The sequence below is a fragment of the Manis javanica genome, chromosome 10 (genome assembly GCF_040802235.1).
Source record: "Manis javanica isolate MJ-LG chromosome 10, MJ_LKY, whole genome shotgun sequence".
Lineage (NCBI taxonomy): Eukaryota > Metazoa > Chordata > Mammalia > Pholidota > Manidae > Manis > Manis javanica.
Genome location: NC_133165.1, coordinates 115,398,575 through 115,422,353, shown reverse-complemented (window position 1 = coordinate 115,422,353; position 23,779 = coordinate 115,398,575).

The following is a 23,779-nucleotide window of genomic DNA, read 5'->3' as shown; positions in this document are numbered from 1 at the left end:
TTTGTAAAAAAGGATATTGACATCACCCCCATGCTGTGTTAGGAGGATTAAATTAAGTAAGGTAGGGAAGTCTCTAGGCCTGAGCTTAGCGCAGGGGGTGTCTGGTCAGTGTTAGCTGTGATGGAGGAGAAAGGGCAGGGAGGAAGACAATGCTGGGGAGAGCCAATCTTGGAAGACTTCATGGAGGTGCCAACTGTGAGCTGGAAGGAGGACGAAGAGTTCCCTGGGCAGAGATGGGAGGGAGAGGCACCGAGGCAGAAAGGCAGAGGTTGGGAGGGTAGCCCAGCCTCTCCAGGCGGGCCTAGCATTTCCATTGTTGTTTTCAGCCATATCCAGGTATCTTTATGGAGCCTGACCCAGGGAAGCCCTGTGCCACGTGTTGGCACACTGTCAGCTCTCGCCGTCCTCCCAGACGCCGCAGGCTGGTTTACGGAGGAGGCCCTGGGGGTGATGCACCCCTGCACCCAGGCCGCACACTCTGCCCTGGTCACAAGCGGCCTCCTCCTGATGCCTCACGCCCGTCTGCTGGCCCCTGGCTTCTGCCTCGGCCTTTTCCTCGCTTTCTTTCCAGCTGCGTGGCTTTGTCCCTGTTTGTTTCCCACTTCCTCTCACCATGTGACCTTGAGGTGGGTGTGGCCAGAAGAAGACTTGCTTGCACCACAGGTCTTCCCACAAGATAGGCCAAGTCCCTGGGCCGTCCTGGAGGGCTGCAAAGTTTGTGGCTATGACCATGGCACTGCCCAGGTTCCAGCAGGCCCCAAGCCCAGCCCTGCCTCCCATGGTGCCTGGGACAGTTGGGCAATAGCAAAGGAATCTTGCTGCATCTCTGCTGGCTCCCCGCTGTCTGCAGGACTCTGCCCAGGGCCTCAGACTGCTGCACGAGGCCCCTGGGACACATGGCCCTGCCTGCTTTCTTCAGCTTCGTTTTCAGCTCCTTCTCTTTGCATTCCCAGTGAGTTGCTCACTCATCCATTCACTCAACATCTATCTGACTGAGCACCTACTATGTGCTAGGCACTGTTCTAAGTGCAGATGTGAATCAAAGAAAATCCTGCCTCCATGGAACCCATGCTATGTGGGACAGGGGTTCCATTCAGACATAAGATGGCCTTTCTCTCCTGTGGCTGCCACCCCCTCACCTGCAGCCCCTTCCCCTCCTGGCAAAGCCATCCCCCTTTCAAAAGGTGCCCCAGGTTTCCCGGCTCTCTTAGGAGCAGCATGATGACAGGGTGGCATCTCAGCACTGCCCCTCCTAGCCCACCCCAATCATAAACAGAAGCTCGGCCATCTGGAGGTCCTCTGACGCAGAGTTGGGGCACCTCACTGCACAATGGGCTCCCACGTCTCCTTCAGTTCTAGAGTCAGTCTTAGCATAACACTGCAGTGTTTACTTGGACACAGGAAAAAGCCTGTGTCTTGGATTTCACAATTTACAAGGCTGACTGCATTTATGACCATATTTTATGTGCTCTCGTGTTTCAGACCACCAAACGCCTTGAACTCTCTCTGGGATGTTGGGGAGTGAGTTTGGGCCCTGGTCAGTGGTCTGCCAGAATGCGTTGGGATGCATGCATCCTCTCCCATTGGCAGTCACTGGCCCCCTTGGGGCCGTATCCCCTGGGTCCTGCACTCCCCAGCCTGTGCTGGCATTCACTGTCTGCCTGTCTCTCTCATCACAGGGTGGGGCTGTTCTTGTTCATCTCAGGGACCTCAGCTCAGGGCTTGCCTGGAGAAAGTTCACATTTGTGCTGCCTTCGCCAACATCTGTGGTCCCATGTAAGCAGAGGGAATGAAGGGGAGGGCCAGACTAGTGAGTGAGTCTAATCAGATCAGCCCGGCACACCCTGAGCCGTGTGTGTGTCCCTCCGCCATCGCCCTGAGCCTTCCCGGCCGCCTTTTGTACATGCCATGGACTCCGTGGCTCACATGCAGACTCAGCCAAGCACCTGCAAGCCACACACAGCAGGCCCTGAGCCCTCAAACAACCTGTGAGCCAGGAGCAGCCCACTTTAGAGGTGGAGACACTGGGGCTCAGTAGTGCCGGGGCCTTACCTGGTGGTGTCACACACCCAGTGAGATGCTGAGCCTGGTGCTGCCCTTCCCCAGCCCTCCCGGCTCCAAGCCCAGACCTCAATCCAGTAAAGCACCGGAGAGGATGGGCGGGAGACTTGAATGAGTCAGTGTGATTAATCCTTCCCAATTTTTTAAAAAGGAGGAATACAGGGACCAGAAGAGATATGCGGATTCTCTGAAGGAGAAGGAAATCACCTGGCGTAAATCACAATGGGAAGAGTGGAGGGGCAAGAGCCCATTGATAAGAACTGGGATCCTATCTTGCAAGCCCACTTTAGGCAGATCAGCAGAGCCAAGCCTGCATTTCCAAAATGATACTTTTGAAAATTCTAGGAATCACATTTTAATCATATTACAGGAAATCAAAAGCACAGAGAAAAATTGACAATCCCACCACCTCAACCCATTAAGCTCATTTTCCATGTTCCTCTCTAGTTCTTGTTCACTTCATTGGAGGATTTTTATAGTTGTAATCATGGTATAGATACAATGTTAAATTTTTTTATACTTAAGCATTTTTTTTAAGCCAATGTGTAGATAAACTATGTAGGGGACATTCTTTTTATATGTTTAAATTGGAGTAAGTAGTAGATGATCACAGGCTAGTGTTCCCATAGTATCAATTAGAAAAAGCTGGATAAATTGCAAAAATCATATTATTTCAGACATGAAAGAGCTGCCGAAGCAATGAGGCTTAGATTAGATTAGATTCTGGCATTGGGAGACCCGGATGTGAGCTGACAGTCTCCAGCCATTGTTTTTTCTGAGGATAGGGGATTGGGCTGCCCTTGACAGCGAGGCTCTGCCAGGAGAAAGAGAAGCCAGCAGATGTTCAAGTAGTCACGTGGGAAAGTGCAGCAAGGGACTCTCAGGGAGTTCAGAGGCTCAGCCCATCTTTCCTGGTGTGCTGAGTTCTGGTGCTGTGCAGGGATCTGGTGCTGTGCAGCGTGCTGAAAACCGAACTCAGAGAAAAATCTGAAAGGCGGAGTGGGGCTTAGGGCACAAAGACAAGCCAGGGAGGAGGCCTGCCTCAAACCCACTGCCAGTCTCCCCACCACACATCTGCCAGATGTCGAAGTTCCTTGGGCAGGACATGGGAGAACAGGGCTAGAATCTCTGCAGGGCAATGGTAACTCTCCTGTAGCCTTTCAGGGCTAAGGAGACAAAGTCCCACCAGAACAGTTTTTTATTTATCATTTTTCACTTAAAAACAGGAATATTTCAGGAGGTGAGGAAGAACCATCCCAGAGGAAAATAAAAGTCACCAGGAGCCTGCTTACTTTCCATGTACAATGTCCAGCATTCAATTAAAATTACTAGACATGAAAAGAGTGAAGAAAATATGACAAGTAATGAAGAGAAAAAGACTGGCAAAGGATGCACAGCCACAGCTGATCCAGATATTGAAGTGAGCTGACAAAACTTTGAAATAATAATGATTCATATATCAAATAAAATAAAGGAAAATGTAGGCAAAGTAATGAAAGGTAGGTTTTCAGTAGGAAATTGGAATCTTCAATGGAAAGGTTTACCAACAGATTAGACACAGCAGAACACAACAAAAAATGAACAAAGCCAAGTGAATAAAAATATGTAAATTGAAATACAGAAAAAAAGGAAGATGGGTTAAAAAAAGAGGGGAAAGGTCGTAGTCAAAAGGTCTAATGTACATGTAACTGTAGACCCAGAAAAAGAGAGGTGAGGGGGCAAAAGCAGTACTCAGATTACAGCCAAGATCTTCCCCCAAACATGAAATGCACCAACCCACAGATTCAAGAAGCTCAATTTATCGTAAACAGGATAAACCCAGAGAAAACCATGGAGGAGTCAAACTGCTGAAAACCAAACTCAGAGAAAAATCTTAAAAGCCACTGGAAATGGGGAAAATACATGATCTTCTGAAGAACCTTAACAAATTGGGGTGGACGAGGAGGGGCAATGGGGAACATAACAATACTCCGTGCCACTCACAGAGACACAGACGCGTCAGACGCTGTCCCCACAAAGGGGGGGACAGGCCAGGAAAGAAACAGAGGACTGCAATGGCACATGATTGGGACACAGAGACCCAGAGGAGACAGGCAAGGCAGACAGGGGGACAAGGAGTCTTCCCAGAGACGGAACATCAGAGTGGAGGCCTCGGAACAGGCGAGAGCCACCTAGGGAAAAGAGGAGGGTGTTGTAGGGCCACCAGCAAGTCCTCTTGGCACCAACCAGCCACCTGCACCCCACTGTCTGGGGCATCCAAGAGTGTAAGGCCCCTCTTCTTCAGGATCCCCCTGAACTTCTCATGGGAAGCCACCACCCCCAACAAGTTCTGAAGGAGGAATGGGGAGCAGGGCACAAGCCCTACCCAGGAACTTAGCGGCATCAGATCTCTCGTCTTCCTCTTCCCAGAGTCTCTCCCTTCAAGCGAAGCAGCTGCTTGGATTTCAAGGCGCAGTCCCTGCTCAGAGTCCACAGGTCCGTCTGGGAGCCGGAAGGCACCACAGCATCCTTTGCCCCAAGGCACGGATCAGACACCTGGTGCCCCACTCATTTAATACACCTCTTAGCATCGAACATTCTCAAATAATCCACTTAGCAGACATCTACTGAGCACCTGTCTCCGCTGGACACTGAACCAGGGACTGAAAACTAAAGAATGAACCATCCCAGGCTTGCCCTGGGGAAGATTCTCAATGAGAAACCCTTGGGGGCCAACCCCTGGGTAAATGGCTTTCAGGCCCATGTGCTGTGATGCTATTTCCTATTTTTTTCTCCTCTAATGGGGTTGCTTTAGGAATATATTTGGCAAGCACATTTAACAACCTGCACGGCCCCCAGCACATGTTCATTATTGGCATAAAAGAACATTGGAACTACAACTATCCAACTATCCGAAATGCGTGAAAACATTTGGAGGTACACGATCTCATAATTTCATGCCAGTTTTCCAGTTTAAGTTTTGGCAATTCAAAGTCACAATGGGGATATAGGCCAAATAAATGAAAAACCAGCCTAAAGTAAAAAAGAAAAAAAAATGTGTCTGTATTAAGACCATCATTATCTATGCAACACTGAACTTGAAATCAAATCCAAGACATTCCCCGGAGAATGTGTATACTTTTTATGGCAGGTTTTACACATGCCTAATCTTTCTCTGCACATGAAGACCACTTTAATAAAACCTCCCCACATACTCGTGTTCTAGAAAGAGAGCATCTGTTGGCAATTCTGAGGTCTTATGACTGTATTCCAAAGCCAGGGAAAATTCAAAATATATTTTTTAAATTTTAATGGAAAAATGAAACCGCCTGTAAAGATACGAGATCTACTTTAGAGAGACAAGTAAGAATTTGTTCATCGCTATATAAAATTTTTAAGACTTTGGAACTGATTTTTAAAAATTGTTTTAATCACCAAAGTCACCGTGGAGACTTAAAATGCGGGCTGTGTTGCCTGCATGACCCTCTGTGCGATAACAAATAAGATCCAGTGCTTTAAAAACACCACACAGAGGCCGCTCATTGCTCACATGTGTTTGGAAAAGAGTCTGTTCCACATGTGCAATTTCCCCCCAGGAGTGAATCTTATCCCTTCAAGCAACGAGCCTTTGTTTTTTCATTCTGACCATTTTGAATGGAAAGATTTCCAAAATGTAGAATCCATCTCCTTGCCTTTAGAAACACAGTATGAGCTTATTTCACTATGTTCCCTCTTATGGTTTCGCCATTATGCTGATGGTACACAGTTCTGAATCTTCAAGGGCAGGACTGTGCCTGGCTCATCCTTTGGCACCCAGTACATGGCCCAGCCCAGGACGGACACATGGAAAAGCTTTGCTGATTGACCCTCTCTATGGGTGGAACTTAGAAGATGAAGAGACAGGGAGGGCAGCTCCAGCAGTCTAGGGTGAATGACTACAAGTACTGTGAACGTGGCTCAATAAACCTGTTCCCCAGAAGCCAGGGCATATGAGCAAGGACCAAGACAGCCCAGTGAGACACTTCCAACTCATGCACACTTTTGACCTGCTAGCCAGGAAATGCTGCCCAAATACTCTTCACTACCAGCAAGAGTCCTAACTGGGCCTGGACTGATGAGAACCACACCAGGCATTTCCCACCTGCCTCTACGTTTGGATAAGTATCTACCACTTTGCTGGGTGAATAATGGCTAAATAATGCCATTCTGCACCTTCTCCCCTTTTTAAAAACATGCTAATGCTTTATTGGAAGTTTGCAATTGCAGGGGCGCAAGAGAGGAGAGAAGTGAGGCAGGGAAGAAGGGTAAATCCCTGCAAGGAGAGCAACAGAGCCATATATACATTTTTAATTTCTAAATATGCCAGGGCTCGAAAGTCTTCTCTGTCATCTTCTCCATGTCTTAGCAAAATAAGGAATTGGAATGGTTTATAGGTTTTCAGGCCAAAGGTCTGCAGGAAAGATCCAAAAATATGTTTTTCAAGTTTGAATTTGAGTGCTTTGCTTTCTAGCCACAGACCCCACCACTCCCTATAGCCATCTTGGCAGCTTCACTTGTTTATATTACTGGCCCACCCTTGAAGCCACTTCAATTTGTAACTCTTGGTTCTAGAAGCACAAATTAATTCATTCCACGTATACTAAATCTCTACGGTATTGGTAGAGGGATTGAGAGTTGAGGAAAGATTCAAAGATTAGTAAATGAATTATATCAAAGATTTAAGAAAAAAATAATACCAATCTTATACAAATCCTTTCAGAAATCAGAAGAGGAAGGAATACATCTCAACCCATTTCATGAGGCCAGCATTATTCTCTTACCAAAACCAGACAAGGACATCATAAGAAAAGGAAACTGCAACTCAATATCCTTCATGAGTAAAGACAAAAACAAGATCCTTAACAAGATACCAGCAAATCAAATCTAGCAACATATAAAAAGGCTAACACATCATGACCAAGTTGAAGTTATTACAGAAATGCAGGCACATATTTTAATATGCATATTTCATTTTTTGAGTGATTATAAAGTATATACCGTTTACATTTTGGGTCCACATGTTCCTTGCTAGTATATAGAAATAAAATAGAATGCTGTGTGTTTATCTTATATCCTGAGATATTGCTGAACTTGTTTATTCTAGGGCTTTTTGTTTGTTTGTTTGGGTTTTTTTTTATAGATTCCTTGGAATTTTCTATGTAGAAAATTATGCAATCTACAAATAAGGACACTTTTATTTCTTCCTTTCCAATCTGTGTGCCTTTTCTTTTCTTGCTTCAATGCACTGGCTCGAACTTCCTGCAGTCTATTGAATAAGAGCGCCGCCATTCCTGATCCTAGGGTGGTTCTAGGGGGGGAGCATTCAGTCTCCCACCATGAAGCATGAGGTTAGCTATAGGGTTTTGTAGGTGTTCATCAAGTTAAGGAAGTTCCCCTCTTTTCCCATTTTCTGAGTTTTTATTATGAATGGGGCTGAATTTGTCAAATGTTTTTTCTGCATCAACTGATAATAATCATATGATTTTTCTTCTTTAGCCCATTAATGCGTGGATTAATTAATTTTCAAATATTGGACTAGATTTCATCCCTGGAGAAAAACCCATGTGGTCAGGGTGTATAGTTCTTTTTATTCATTCTAAATTCTACTTCCTACCATTTTGTTAAGGATTTCTACATCTATATTCATGAGGGATATTGATATGTAACTTTTGGTTTCCTTTTTTATTATACTGTCTTTATCTTGTTTTGACATCAGGATAATGCTAACTTCATTAAAAGAATTGGAAAGTAGTCCTCCTTCTGTTTTCTGGAAGATATTGTATAGGATTAATATTAATTCTTTAAACATTTGGCAGAATTTTTTCAGCAAAACCATCTGGGCTTAGAGGCTTCTTTTTTTAGGACTTTTAAAACCATGAATTCAATTTCCTTCAAAGTTATAAGGCTGTTCAAATTATCTATTTTATTTTGGGTTAGTTGTGATAGTATGAGCTTTTTGAGAAGGTGGTCCATTTCATCTAATGTGTCAAATTGGTGTGTGTGGAGTTGCTCGTAGAATTCCCTTCTTCTCCCTTGGAATAGTGATATTCCCTGTTTCATTCCAGATTTTGGTAATTTGTATTTCTCTTTTTAAGAAGTTTTCAGTCTTGCTAGGTTTGTCAGTTTTATTTTTTCAAAGAACCAGCACTTTGTTTCATAGATTTTTCTCTACTTTCTCCTTTTCCCAATTTCATTGATTTCCTGACTTCTGCTTGCTTTGGGTTTATTTTGCTCTTCCCCTTATAGAATCTTGAGGTGGAATTTTACATTATTGATTTAAGACTTCTCCTCTTTTCTTTTTTCCCCCCCTCTTTTCTAATGTAAGCATTTATTGCTATGAATATCCCTCTCAGCACTGCTTTGGCTGTGTCCTACAAATGTTCATATGTTGTGTTTTCATTTTAATTCATCTCAGTGTATTTTTTTTTACTTCCCTTGAGACTTCCTCTTTGATCCAGGGATTATTCAGTGCATTGTTTTTACAGTGTTTGGAGATTTTTCCTGTTCTTTTTATTATTAATTTCCATTGTGATTAAAGAGCACACTCTGTATGATTTCAATTGTTTTAATTTTTTTGAGGTTAGTGTTAATGCCCAGGAAAGCCTGGTCTATGTTCCCTGGCATTTGAAGAATGTGAGTTCTGCTATTCTTGGGTGGGGTGTCCTATAAATGTTATTTAGGTTATGCTCCTTGATGGTATTATTGAGTTATTCTTTATCTTTGTTGGTATTCTGTCCAGTTGTCCTACCAATTGTTGAGAAGACATGTTTAAGTCTCCAAGTAAAATCATAGATTTGTCTATTTCTCCTTTCAATTCTATCATTTTTTTTGTTTCACATATTTTGCAGCTGCATTCTTTGATGCATACACATTTTAGGATCTGTATGTCTTATTGGTGGATTTGTTCTTTTATTATTATATATTCTCTATCTCTGATAAAATGCTTTGCTCAAAAAGTCTACTCATCTGATATTAATATAGCCACCTGCTTTCCTTTGATTGACATTTGCATGATTTATCTTTTTTATTTTAACCTGTCTATAATATTGTAAATGAGTTTCTTGTAGACAGCATATAGTTGGTCATTTTTAAAATTTGCTCTGCCAATTTCTGTCTTTAATTGACAATTCTGTCTTTTAATTGTCTTTAAATGGTAAGTGACCGTTTATATTTAATGTAATTTTGATATGTTAGGACTTAACACTTCCATTTTGTTTTTTGTTTTGTATTTGTTCTACTTTTTGGTTCTCTGTTTTCTTTTACCTGTCATCCTGCGGGTTACTTGAACTTGTTTTTAGAACTCCCCCCAGTGTTCTGAATACAATGTTTTGTGTAATTTATCACAGTCTGCTGGCGTCATTGTACCAGTTAGAGGGAGTAGCGAAATCTTATCTCTCTTCAGCTTTCTTTGCTCACTCCCATTTATAATTGTCTTAAATATTTTCTCAACATATATTCAGAACCATATTAGACAGTTATAATTTTTGCTTGAATGTCAAAAAATTCAGAAAACTCAAGAGGAGAAGGAAAACCTATTGTAGTTTCCCATATTCTTGCTTATTCCTCATGTTCCAAGGTTACTTGCTTTACTCTTTCCTCTCTGTGTAGGAAACTTCCTTTAGCAATAATTTTAGGGTAGGTCAACAGACAAAATTCCTCTTAGTCGTCCTTCATTTGATAATGTCTTGGTTTCCTCTCATTTCTAAAGACTATTTTCTGAATATAGAATTCTGAATTTTTCTTTCAGCCCTTGTTAAAGAGGTCTTAACACGCCACTTCCTTCAAGACTTCATGATTTCTGATGAGAAATCAGTTGTAAATTGAATTGTTTCCCCTAGAGGTAACGTGTCGTTTCTCTCTCATTGCTTTCAAGATATTTCTCTTTGTTTTCAGTTTTTGGAATTTTCACTATGATGTGTCTTGGGGTGGATTTTTTGCTTGGATCATATCTGGAATTTGCTCAGCTTCTTGAATCTACAGGTTTATGTCTCTTACCAAATATGGGAAGTTTGTGGTTATTTTTTCAATTCCAATTCCATGCTCATTCTCTTCCTCTTCTAGGACTCTGATATGCCAAATATTAGATCTTTTGTGATAGTCCCATGAGTTCCTAAGGCTCTGTCCATTTTTCTTTCCAGTTTATTGTCTCTTAGTTATTTATATTGGCTAATTTCAAATCTTTCTTCCAGTTCACAGATTCTTTCCTTTTTATATCTTCTACGTCTCTTCTGAGACTTTCTATTCTTTCATCTCTTTCTAGCATGTTCAGAATTGCTTGTTGAAGCATTTTGATCACGGGTACTTTGAGCTCTTTGTCAAATAATCTAACATCTCTATCATCTCAGGGTTAATATCTATTTATTGTCTTTTTCATTCAGTTTGAATCTTTCTGGTTCTTGGCATGATGAGTGATTTTCATTTGAAACCTGGACATTCTCACATTACATATGAGATTCTGGATCTTATTTAAATCTCTGTTACAGCTGGCTTCCTCTTACATTGCTCTGGCAGGGGAAAGGGGGGCCCTGCCTCATTACTGGCAGGTGGAGATAGACGTCCTGGTTTCCCACTGAGTCACACTGACACCCAAAGTGGGGTGCTCCTCATTTCCATGGGGTGGGAGTAGGGGTTCTAACTCCCCAAAAGCCTCCACTGAAAACTCTCTGGCTGGGAAAGATAGAAGTGCTTTGCTACTTCCCCTGACCTAGAGCCGCGGGGTGGGGGCAGGGTGTCCTGGGGCCATGGTGTGAAGGGCCTGGTGCTCTACTAGGGCTCCCCTGCCAAAACCCCTCCCTCTGGGGAAAATGAAAAAATGCCCTGTCAGTACCCAGTGGGGGTAGAAGTGTAGACTCCCCGTGTGTCTCTCTGAGCCTGTGGGAGAGGGGCCTCATTACTGCCTGGTGCCCATGCAGCCTTCTCTGTCATCAGTCCGGGGGGTGTTGGGGTGCCTCAGTACAGCCTCATGTGGGTGTTGGTGGGGCCAAATTTGCTTGTGTATATTTACTAAAGCTGCCCTTACCTGGTCCTTTAGCTTAGAAGAGCAGGCTTTGGTTTATCTGCACTGCTGGCATTTCCAGATGCCAGCTTCTTTGGCTCCAAGCCCAGGATAATATGAGACCACAGGAAACCCAGGGAGCTCGCCACTGTGCTGTCCTTTGGGTCCCAAGGTCCCGAGTCAACCCTCTTGCTTCTCTCCGCCTTTCAGAATCTTCCGATATTGGTTTATATTAAATTTTCAGAGGTTTTAGTTGTACTTAGTGGGCGGAATACAGAAAAGCACATCCGCTTCATCTTCCCAGAAGCAGAAAATTCTCTCTGTGCTATTTTTGCAACTTCCTGTGAATCTGTAACTATTTCAAAAAACACTAAAAAATTCTAACATAGGTGTTTTACCAATTTGTTCAAGTATCAGAATGCAAGGAAGATATTTTACTAAAAGAAGAAACCTATCCATTGATTCCAGTCTGTGTGTGATAAATTCCAAAGGACAGCAGCCCAGAGTCAGGAGCAAGTGTGTGCTGAGCTCCCCCCAAGTGGGTTTATCAAGGCAGCAGGGCCGCGAACCGCACCAGTGGTGCCCAGAGAGACAGAGCTGGGCAGGCGGCTTGGACAGACGTGGGGTGGGGGTGGAGGGCTGTCTCTAAAGATTATGAAGCACTTTTCAAATAAAGGGCATCATTGCTGCTAACCCGTGGGGGTCCTCAACGCCTGGCTTCGATCCCGAGGCGGCTGCAAGCCCAGGAGGCACACACCTGTACAACATCACAACTGGGAAGGCTGCACCGTTGGCCCGACCCATCTCTAGGGCAGGAAGTGAGGCCACAGCCGCACAGCTACAGCCAGGCGCGTGGAAGCTCCGCCCATGGGAGGCAGTCCGGCTGTGTGGGAGGCTACACTGGAGGAGAGGCCCACTGTGGGGGCCCAGCTGGCCAGCCCAGCTCCAGGCTGGAGTGACAGGAGCATCTGGAAAGCATCACTCGCTTTGACCTGTCGATGTTTAAAAGCCAGGCAAAGCTGAGCACAGCCAGGGTTGCGCCCGCCCAGCCCCCACCCCAAGCAGAGCGGCACTGGGACCTTCACGTTAGCTGCCGCGGGATGGCCTTGGGGACAGCCTGAGCCTCTTGCAGTCAAGGACACTTTGACTCATCTTTAACTCGCAGAACGTAGGCTGATTCCATGAAAACAGAAGCTCACACCTGTTTAAGGAAAACTGGAAATGAATATTTTCCTATTCCAGTTTTTCTGTCATTCTAAGCCAGGCTATGGGATGACGGCTGGGGGCTTGGGTGAAAGTAGAACGGAGGCCCTGCCCCGAGCTATGTGCCATCTCATGGAAGACACAAAGCGGAAGGAGTGCCAGGTAGACAAGGCGCGCCCACCCTGCAAGGAGGCAGCTCAACAAAGCCTCCGAGGAAGGGAAGAAATCCCTCCCTCAGGGTCCCTTCTGTGACTCCGCTTTCCCTGGATCTCCTACCCCACTGGCCACAGCTGCCACCCACCCTCCGCATGTTGGACTCCCAGGTGCTTGGGGCTCAGTCTCTTCTCTTCTCCTTCCACTCTCTCCTGGACCAATTCCTCCTCTCCTGTGGCTCCAGCTACCACCTCTTTGCCACCTGCTCCTGAATTCACAGTGCTCCAGCCGAGCCCTTCGCTCTGAACCCAGGCAGCACATGCATCCAGCATCGCCTCTTGGGTGTCTCAGGGGTCCTCAGGGCTCACAGGCAATAGACAGTGAATGTAGAGAAGCTGCAGGGTGTCCCATCACAGTTCACGTGGTGCGGAGAGCAGGACCCAGAGGAAGGAAGGAGGGAGCTGTTCTGGAAGAGACCAAAACCACTGGTGCTCGAGTTGAAAGACGAGGAAGAGGTGCTTGCCAGGCAGACTGGGTTGGGAAGGACCGTCCAGGGGAAAAGCCAGCCTGTGCAAAGGTCCAGAGGTATGGGATGTTTCTGGAGTGTACTGGAGCAGAGTGGCCGGGGTGACAGGCAGGACCCTAACCACGGAGCTCCAGGAGGCCAGACCCGTCTGCTCTGACATTGCAAAGGGGGATGCCCCAAAGCCTTGAGCAGAGTGATGGGTCAGATTTTTGTTTTCAAAAGAAGCTTGGCCCCATGGTCCCTGTATTCTCAAATGACAACTTTAGTTTCCCCATCTGTAAAATGAGGACAATAATAAAACCTACCTCATAGGGTTGTGGTGCAGATCACAGGTGGTAATGCAATCAGACATACTTTGAACAGTGCCTGGCATAGAGTAACTACAGATCAATGTGACCGGCTTTATTCTTACATCACTGTTATCATTGGCCAGGCCCTGAAGCTAAATGGCATGTTCTGGGAATGCGGCCTGTGCCCTTGTGATTGATAGCCTCCTAATGAGGAAGTGAGGGCTGAGCCGAGTGAATGAAGCTGTATACTGCACACGGATGCCAGGCCAAGGGATGAACGGTGGCCCAGATGCTGCCCACTGCAAGCTGGCCAAGCCGTGTGCCTGGGCATGGGACCACGCCTATCCGGACAGCGGGCACCTTTCCCAATTTGCCAAGCTCTGCATTGAGACAGGGACTGCAGGGCTTCTCCTAATTCACACCTGAAGTTCTAAGGGCCACTGGGGGCAGTGAAGGGGACTTCATTGTCGCTTCCATTTGGGGAGAGGCCTGGAAGCTAAGCCAACTTCTCTGCTTGGCGGTAGTGGGCGGGATGAATTAGGAGGGTGGTACCTCCTCGAGCTCCCAGGTCGGGACCCTTTCCATGGAGCACACTTTCGGGAGCAGTTAGAGTCCTTGCAGAATTCCACGTTAAAATAAAACCCACAGAACTGCAGAAGTGAATGTCCCAAACATGTGTCTCCTCCAGCGCTAACCTGAGCGGCATGTTCCACACAGAATGCAGAGTCCAATAAACCAGGGTCCACATCTCAGGGTCCCCACACCCCTATGGCTGTGGCTTGATCCCTAGGGCCGGTTTTCTCATCTAGAACATGGTGTGGCCATAAGAGCTCCCACAGCACATAGCAGACAGGAGCCTGAAATGGACCAGTTTGGGGATGGCAACTAGCAGAGTGCCTGGCACGGAGTGGGTCCCCAGGAATAGCAGCAGTGCCCTGTCCCGCCCAGGTGGGGAAAACATGCCCCAGGACTTTCTACTGACACTCGAGATAGGTTTGAAGGTTGTGATTTGGCCAGAGGTTCATTTTAATTAGCTGGCAGCAGGGAGAGTTGATTCAGGAGTGTGAGCATTTGATGATTCCTCCGGGTGGAAGGGAAAAATACTAAATGATAAAAACAAGCTGACGAACATTCTTGAGGAAAAAGAGAGAGAGAATCCTGTTAACAGCACTGCCTAAATATAGCAACGTGTATTTTTGTAGATGGCAAAAATGGTGCCCAAGCTGGGGAAGAAAATACTGCTTCTTGCCATATTTTCCATCTAGCTCTTTCCTGAATCAAGGTGGCCAGCCACTTCTGGAAGCATCCATGATCCTGGAAGCTGGACTCTGTCTGGTGCAGAGGGACAAGGCTTAAACAATTTTCCAGCCCTTCCCATAAAATCCAATAGAGTGGCCCAACCTCCAGGTCTTGGGCTTTCTCACCTCCAGGGGGCTCCTTTTAGTCTGTATTTTGAAAAGGAAAAGACGGACAAGGCTCCACAAAGGGCCCTCAGAGGCAGCATTTTAAACAATGCAAGGCCCTGAGCACCCCCAAGCCCCTAATTGGGAACAGGCAAGCGGAGGCGTCCGCAGGGAGTCAGGCATGCAGTCTCTGACAGCGGCCTCCCCACCGAATTCTTTCGTTCAGATTTCGACATAAACCCTAACAACGCCATGCAGAACCGATTACACTGCACTGCACACAGGCGGCCGTGGCTGGCTCCAGCTGGGGTGGCTGGAAGGGGGCGCTTCAGGTTGGCCTCCCCTGCGTGGGTCCGGGAACTGCCTCGCCCAGAACCCATGCCAGCCTTCCCAGGGGAAAACCACACGTCATTTATTGTGAGTTCGCTGACATGTTGGAACGTTTCATGGGTGTTCAACAAATTGTTGACCACAGAGCTGACGGCTCATAGGGAACAGCAATAATATCAGCCATTTGGAAAAGTGGGGAGGGTCCATTTATGTCAAATGAAAGGATAGTGAGGACTTCCCCTCCCAGATACCAACGTACGGTTGCCCAAGGGCCTTTAGTATGAATCCCAAAGACAGTGCTGCGTGGGGAGGCCAGGGCTGGCTGGGGTGGGGGCTGTTGGGTGTGGAGGCTGGTTGGCATTTGATTAAATGATTCATGCCTACACTCTTTTCAGCAAACATCTGTTGAGCACCAATGTTGTCCTAACTTTGTTCCAGGCAATGTGCAACCCAGTTCTCTGTCCTGAGCTCTGGCTGCTCACAGGTGCAGAGTGGGTGGCTGGCTCAGGTCGTTGCCCTTGAAGGGAGAAGGGACAGGGAAAGTGCAAATGCAGGGTGCTGTCCAGGGGGGATGGTGCAGGCACCCACAAACCCCCAGGGCATGCTTCCCAGAGGGAGACCACCTGGCTCCACCATACACTGTGTGGCCTTGGGTCAGTGATGTAGCCAGCTAGAGCCTCAATTTCTCATCCACAAGTGGGCATAACCATGGTGCATGGCTCACAGTTTGTTGCCATGATTGAAATATTGCAAACGTAGGACATAGTAGGGACTCTGCAAGCATTAGCTATTATTACGATTCTACCAAAGACGTCGCCAAGTTGGCAGTCCTCACTGAGCTCTTGTTAGCTTTGCCCTTTGGGTGTCTTGGGGCCGGCTGGAAGGGGAGCCATACTAGAGAAATGGGGTCTCTGCGTTCACCCAGAAAACATTGATTTCCTGGCTGCCTTGTAAGAACAAAGCAAAATGAAGCAAATGCACACAAATCTGTTCTTCATCAGAGCCCCTGGAGGCTGGGCCAGGCAGGCCTCCCTGCACTATGGAGATGCTGGCGCAGGCCCATGCCACCAATCCCAGGTGGGGTGAGGCAGTCCAGGTGGTCCCTGTGCCCCATCGGGATTCCCAAGGGCAAAAACCCAAGTGAAGGGCCACTAAGGTTTGGAAAGAGGGTGTGGGAGAGCTTGCAGCCTGCCTTCTCAGACTAATGCCCAGCTCTGCCCATCTACTGTCCTGCTAATGCTCTGCCACCTCCCGCACCCCACGGGCATTGGTGCAACCTTTTGGCCTCCTCAGGAGTCACCGTTCTCAGCTGACCCTGTGCCCCTCAGGCCCCTCCTGGTTACTTTGCTTCAGGTTAGTCCTAACTACTCATGCTCAGAGCCCCACGGAGCCAGGACTGCATCTGGACCACTCCATTCCGGGGCCTGCCCAGCACAGGTGCCAGAATCTTGCCACCAGACCATTAGTTCCATTATCCAGGACGTGAGGGACAGGAGAGAGGAGCAGTCTCACCCAGAGTGCCCTGGTCCCAGGACATTCCCAGAAGGTCCCTATTGTACTAAACCCTAGATAGGAGTTTATGTTGTTACATTTTTCATGAAAGGTGGGGTGCAAGTGGAAAAGCAGATGGATTCAGGTTCCAATTTTGCTACCAAAAAGGGCCATAGCCAAATGGGAACTGGGTTTTTCAAAAGATCACTTTGGCAGGAGGGGTGGGGAGCGGGCAGTCCGAAGTGGCAAGAGGCTGGTCCAGACCGTGGAGGAGGGTCTGGACAGGGGCCCGGGAGTGGGGAAGAGGGGACCAAATCCTAGGTAGGAGGCCCAGCACTTGGCTGATGTGGGGGCGGCACGGGTGCTGCAGGGGGCACCCGGTGGTGGTGCTGTTCATCCAGGAGGAATTCGCGGATAGAAGAGCAGGTTTGAGGGAAATGATGAGCCCAGTTTGGACATGCTGGTTTGAAATGCCCTTGGAGGTGGGACATCTGGGCAGAGATTTCTAGTAACAAGAAACAAAGGAGCTCGGAAAAGAGGAGGTGTGGACGGGGGGTTTAATGCGGGCTGCGAGGCGGTCACTAGCAACTGGTGGCCGCCTTCACCCGACTCTTCCCGACGCCTGGATGGAGGAGGAGGCAGGAGGCCGGGGCGTTGCGACATTTGAGGTGATTTATGGGGAAAACGTCTTCTGTGTTTGTTTCTCGCACTGCCTTCCAAGAGGGAATCTAAAACCCCGCATTCTGATCCTAAGTGTAATTTCCAGTCATTTCCACCGACAACATTTGGTTCTTATTATCAAAAGATACTCACACAGATGGAGCATTAAAATTTGGCTTCAGTGGATAAAGAAAACAAGATAATCTAAAGTATTGCAGCAACCCTCAGACATTTATGGTTCCAAGAAATAGTTGTTGGATAACCTCTAGAATATCCATTTTCCAGTGTGTTTCTGGGTGGAAGAGAACCAGCCTACTTGGGAAATTTCAGGCTGTTCGTCCAAACTTCCAACCAGGATGCCCTTAGGGACAAAGACCTGGGCATTTTCCCCTGGTCCCCCTGTCAGGCACACAGACACTGCTCGCTAAGGGTTTTTTTGACCGAAAAAAGGAACATCTGAATGCCACACATCAAAACACACTAGTTTTTCTCATGTGACATTTCCTTCCACAGGTTTCAAGGGCTTATTACAGAGAGAAGTGGCTTTTCTAAGACAGACAGGGAAAAATATGTATATATAACTAATGTTTTGAACTTTAATGGAGAACTTTATCCTTCCTCTGCCATATTCTATATTAACAGTTTAGGGTTCATTCATATAACATTACTGGCTATGTTGGCAGTTAGCAACTGCACAGTGGGGTGATGATTTAATAACGTGGGTAACTGTTGAACCACTGTGTTGTATACTTGAAACCAATATAAGGTTGTATCTCAACTATACTTCAATTTTAAAAAATTACTGGTATAGTGTTCATTCATGAACATTGGCTATCTCCAAAGTGTATTTTTTGCATAATAATAGCTAACATTTATGATGTTCTTGCTATGTACTAGGAACTATAATGAACTTTTCTCTTTTAATTCTCATAATTTTGGGACAATGATGTTCTTACCATTACCATTTCATAGATGTGGAGATGGGGCATTGGGGAACTCATTCCTCCAGGGCCACACAGTTGGAGAGAAGCAGAGCCCGTGTTTGAGCCTGGGGGTGTGACCCCACAGCCCGCTTGCCCACCGTTTCCAAGTGCCCCTGTGCCCCTTTATGGACACCTACTTACTTCTCTTGGTAACCTTGAGAGAAAGGTCAGTGTTGTGATCACATTTTACAGGTGGGGAAAGCGAACCAAACACAGAGGTAGAGCCACTTGTCTGCAGTCACGTGAATGACGTGAACCCGGGTCCGAGAGGCCAATGTGCTCTTTATCTTCCTGCAGGCCCCAGGACTCCGTTTGCCCCACCACAGCCCCTGGATCCTGTCTTTGCGCGAGGGCTACAGGAGCTCCATCAGACAACAGGCCTCCTTTGAGTCCCCGCCGGACACCCAGGCTGAGGGGGGTCCTCCCCAGGGACCCGCAGGACCCTCCAGGGCCTCCATGCAATTGTGGCCATGCCAGGCGTGGCTCAGGGAACCCTGGAGAGGAGAAAAAGACAGCAGACCACGTGCACTCCTTCCGCACATGGAAGCCCAGACCCCAAGACCAACATCGGCCTGCAAATATCTCTCCCACACCACTCACATCCTGCTCACGGCCACAGGAAAGGAATCAGGAACCTGGTTCAATCTGTCCCACTTCTCGAGCTTGCTTGCCTAGCGGATTTGCGTCAAGGTCAGGGAAGCCTCTCCCCTCCTCCCTATTCAGGGCCCAGCCAGCTCCCTGCCTCCCCCTCCCCAGACCCAAGAGGGAGCACCGAGGTCCTCCAGTTGTCCAGGATGCTGCCGACTGTGAGGCGAGCACTGGCGCCCACCCTCACTGTCTGCCCCTGCCTCACTGTGGGGTCATGGGATCCAGGAGAGGCGGTTCCCAGAGCCCCTCTGTGGGCCCATGTGAGCCCAGCCAATGCAACAGGTACATCTCCAGTTTACAGATGGAAGGCGGAGTCTACTGGGGCTTTGGGAACTCAAATAATGGCACGGGGCCCTCCGCCTAAAAGTGCAGACCACCCTCCCAAACACTCTCACTAACCCCTTCCTAACCTGCTGGTTAGTGCCCATCACCATCTGCACCCGTCATCTACACCTTGTTCATCTTGTTAACTGTTGTCCCAGAATGGAAGCTGCATAGGGACAGGAGTTTGTTTTGTTTTGTAATTCCATTGCCCAAAACAGGATCTGGGACATGTAAGCATCCACTCAAAATCTGTGGAATGAATGAGTGACTGAACAGCCACGCCATCCTAGACCCGTAGTCGGGAAAATCCTCCCAATCCCGGGTACATGCTCTGACCCTGACAGTCTGGGTGTGCGTAATTGGTTCGGGAACCTGACTCCAGATCTCGATAACTTGCCGCCCTTAAATGCCATTTTGCGGCATTCTAGACTCCGTGGGCTCTGATTCCGGCTCTGGTCACCTGAAAACCCAAGGAGCATATTTTTCAGAGCTTCATCCAAGTCACCGTTAAAAACATTGCATAGAAGAAAGTGGCTCTTGCAGTCATTTTCTTAGGAGTGTTTTATGTCTGCTTGAGGTGATCTTGTCCAAGTATTTATTTGCTTGTTTATTTCTGTCCCCTACTAGCCTGCACATCTTGTTAATTGCTGCAGCCCAGGGGCCTAGCACTGTGCCTGGCATGTTGTGGTGTCTCAATAAACATAAGTAAATAAAAGAACAGTTCTCTCCCCCAATAGAATGTGAGTCCTCTGGGGCAGAATCCATGTCCAGCCACCCTTTGAATCCTCAAGGAAGAGGCGTGAGGTAGTCAGACGCTGGTTCTGAGGACAGAACGAATATGAGCACCAGGGAGGGTGTGATTCAGGTCATGCTCTGCCGGCCGCTTACAGGTCCTTTCCTAGTGGCTCTCATTACCCCTCGGGTGCGTTGTTCTCCACACCCTGGCCTGGCCGGCCATGCTCTCTGATACCTGGGGACACTTTCTGGGTACCACCACAGGGCCATGCTGCCTACAGCTCCCTCTGCCTCCCAGGAATGCTGTCCTTGGACATCTGGGGCCCTGACCCGGATCTCTAACAGGAGCCCGGAGAGCTGAGCTGCCGCTCTCTCTGTTCTGTTACCAGCCAAGCCATTATAATTGGGACACCCTGTGTGCAGGGCTGTCATTGCCCATAGGGTGAGTTTTTCCCGGCAGCTCCTCAGTCATCATACCAATGGGTCCCCAGTGGATTCATCCCACATGCTCTCTAGACATGCCCTGAGTGGGCCTGAATCCCGGGTGGACCAGCTCAGGCTCAGGCTTGAAATTCATGCCACGTAGTTCATTAGTCAGCGCAACAAGTATGTGTCGTGCACTGTTCAAGGCTTTGGGAAAGGCAGCGAATGAAGCAAAGTCCCTGCCCTCAAGGAATTTTCATTCTAGTGGCGGGCAAAGGCCAACCATAAGCATACATATCAAGGGCTGGGGCTGGTGGAGAAAAATAAAGCAGGGCGGGAAGAGTACCATGGGATGGGGGAGCAGGGGCGTTGCCGTTTTATGTAGGTGTCAGGAAAGAGCCTCACTGAGAGGGAAGCTTTTGAGTGACAGAGATGAAAGTGGTACAGTTGATCAAATGGATATCCAGAGAAAGACGTTTCAAACTAGGAGGACAGCAAGTGCCAAGGCCCTGAGGCGGAAGTGTATTTGGCATGTTCAGTGAATAACAAGCAAGCAGGTATGGCTGGACCCGGGTGAGCAAGGGAGAAGAGGTCTGAGAGACGGACAGCAGGTATTGAGGTCATTTGGGACTTCAAGGCAGCTGGGTTCACTCTGAGTGTGTTGGAAGCCATTGGAGGGTTTGAGCAAAAGAACAGATGATCTGACTTGCATTTTAACTTGGTCTCTGTGGCTACTGTGATGAGAAAGAATGTGCATGGACCAGAGAGAAGCAGGGACACCAGGGAGGAGGCTAAAGCAATAATCCAGGCAGGAGGTAACGGCTTGGACAAGAGGTTAGCCATGAAGGTGGTAAGAAGTAGCCAGATTTTTTATATATTTGTAAGTCTGCACTGATACTCCAAGACCTGCTGTCACAGGTCATACCCACAGCCTCACACCAGCCTCATCTATCAGCCTAGAGAGCCCAGAGGCACACAGGGAAACAGGATGGCCAGGGGCTCTGGGGCCTGCAGAGGGGGCACGCACTCGAAACACAGTGCCACCTGCTGGTAGACATCGGCACGGGCCAGCAGCAACTGGCCCGCCAGGCACGCACCCGGTAGCAGGTATGTTAGGGCCCCTCCTTTGGCTTTCTTGTTGGGGTTTGGGGGGGTGTCTTTGTTTTTTTCCTGAACATTTCCATCACTCCAGAAAAGCTGCCTCATGCCCTTTGGCGGCCAAGCCCAGGGCCCTCTCCAGGCGAACAGGTAAAATAGTTCTGCTTCTAGAACTTCAAGTACGTAGTATTGTGTTCGTGGAATCTCTTGAATCTGGAACCATGTTTCTGATTCTGGTTTGTGATTCGGTCATTTTGTCGGGTATATGAGCAGTTTGTTCCTTGTAATTGGTGACTGGTACGGGTATAACATTGGCTTATCTGGTCACTTGCTGATAGATATCCTGGTTGATTCTGGGTATGGGTTATTATGACTAAAGATGCTGCGAGCATTTCTGGAAGAGTCTCTCTGTGCACGTTTCCCTTTCCCTTGGAATAGCTGGTCATAGGTTAGGCATATGGTTCACTTTGTTAAACATTAAATGTGTGGTTACACGTATAATTAAGTGTGTGGTTAACTTTGTAAAAGTTGTCTGTTTCCCACTGGGTGGATCAAGGTCCCCGTTGCTCTGTACCTTGGTCACCCTTGGCATGGCCCGTCTTTATAATTTTAGCCATTCTAGTGGCTGTGTAGTGGTATCTCATGAGCTTTCAAAAAATTGATATATAATTCACATGCTATAATATTCACATTTTTAAAGCACACAATTCAGTGGTTTTTCATATATTACCAGAGTCATGCAACTATCACTACTATCTCATTTCAGAATATTGTCATTACTCAAAAAAAATGCAAAAAAACATGAAACCCCTTAGTCCCTAACAAAATGCTAATCTACCTTCTGTCTCTATGGGTTTGCCTATTTCAGACATTTCATACAGATGGAATCATAATTCATCCCTTTTGTGTCTGGATCCTTTCACTTAGCATACTGTTTTCAAGGTTCATCCATGTTGTATTGTAGCATGGACCAGTATTTCATTCCTTCTAATGGGCAAATAATGTGCCCTTAGAGGTATACACATACACATTGTGCTTGTCCATCATCTGTTGATGGACATTTGGGCTGTAGCCACTCTTTGGCTGTTATGAATGGTGCCTCTCTGATCACTCATGTACAAGTTTTTGTGCAGGCATGTGTTTCTAATTCTCCTGGGCAAATACCTGGGAGTGGAATTGCTGGGTCACGTGGTGACTCTGCTCCACAAATCCCAGCCTCCTCGGCTCTCTGACTGAACTCGTCCCCCTCTGCGCACTGAGATCAGTGCCCTCTGCTCGGGGTGCCCCCTCACTCACATGCCAAGGTGTGGTCATGCCTCCAGGAAGAAGTCCTGGGTGATAGTGCTGCTTATTTTGTCTCTCTTCTCTTGGAGATCACAGTCCTGCACTGCTGTCCAATGTCTGAAAACAGTTGTTTTGTTTATTTTTTCCAGTTTTCTGTTGTTTACAGCAGGAGAGATAGTAACATCGAAGCGGATTACTCCAGCAAAGCAGGAAACAGAAGATCTGAAGGCTCTTTTAAATACCTGTAAGCAATGACTTCATTAGCTAAAGTCTAGGGACATCCAAATCTGGCTGAAGGCTGCTACTGTTAATCTTGGCAGCTTGTTTCCTTGTGTGTTTGCAAGTTTGGTTGAATTTAATCTGGGAGAATCCTGAGGAGTCTAAATTGGGAGGGCTTTGGTCCTGGTTAGCTTCTACCAGGTTTCGTGGAGGCAAAATTAATCTGAGGACACTTCAATTTAATTCCTTTACTGGAGAGCTCCCTTACCTGCTTGAAAAAAATGGAACCTCTGGGGCTACCTAAGAGAAGCATGTAGGTGTGAATTCTCAAGGGCTGACGCCACCATCACCACGACCCCAGAGCCTCGGGGAAGACTCACTGGTTTCCAACAGCCTCTTTCTATCCCACCCTCTCACCAAAGGTGTAGCCACCATCTCGGGTTCCCAGATTTTTGCACAGGTCTTAGTTTTGAAGTTCCCCTTTAGGGGGGCTTCTCATTTTTCTCCTGAATAGTGATGGCTAGAGCTCTGGGTTCCTATTAACAGCCTCTGCCACCAGGGCAGCCCCAGCTTCTATTTCCTGTTGCTGTTCACTGTTCCAAATCCTGTTCACTTTTCTTTTTCGTATGTGTGACTTTTCATGGTTTTGTTTCCCCCCTCATGAGCTCAGCAATGCAGGTAAAAGGCTTGGTGTAACTCATCCAGGATCTAGGTGACTTGTAGTGGACAGGCTTTTCAGGAGATCCAACCTGCCATACGCGCCATTTCACTGGAGACAGAACCCCTCCACCTAAGGGGCTCCGTCTGCGGAAGGTGGGGACAATAGTCCTGACTTCTGAGGGTTGTTACAAAGAACAGAGATTCTTGACAGGAATGTACTTAGCATGGTGCTCGGCACAGGCAGAGCACGAGCGCAGCACCCCTCAGGGTGTGCA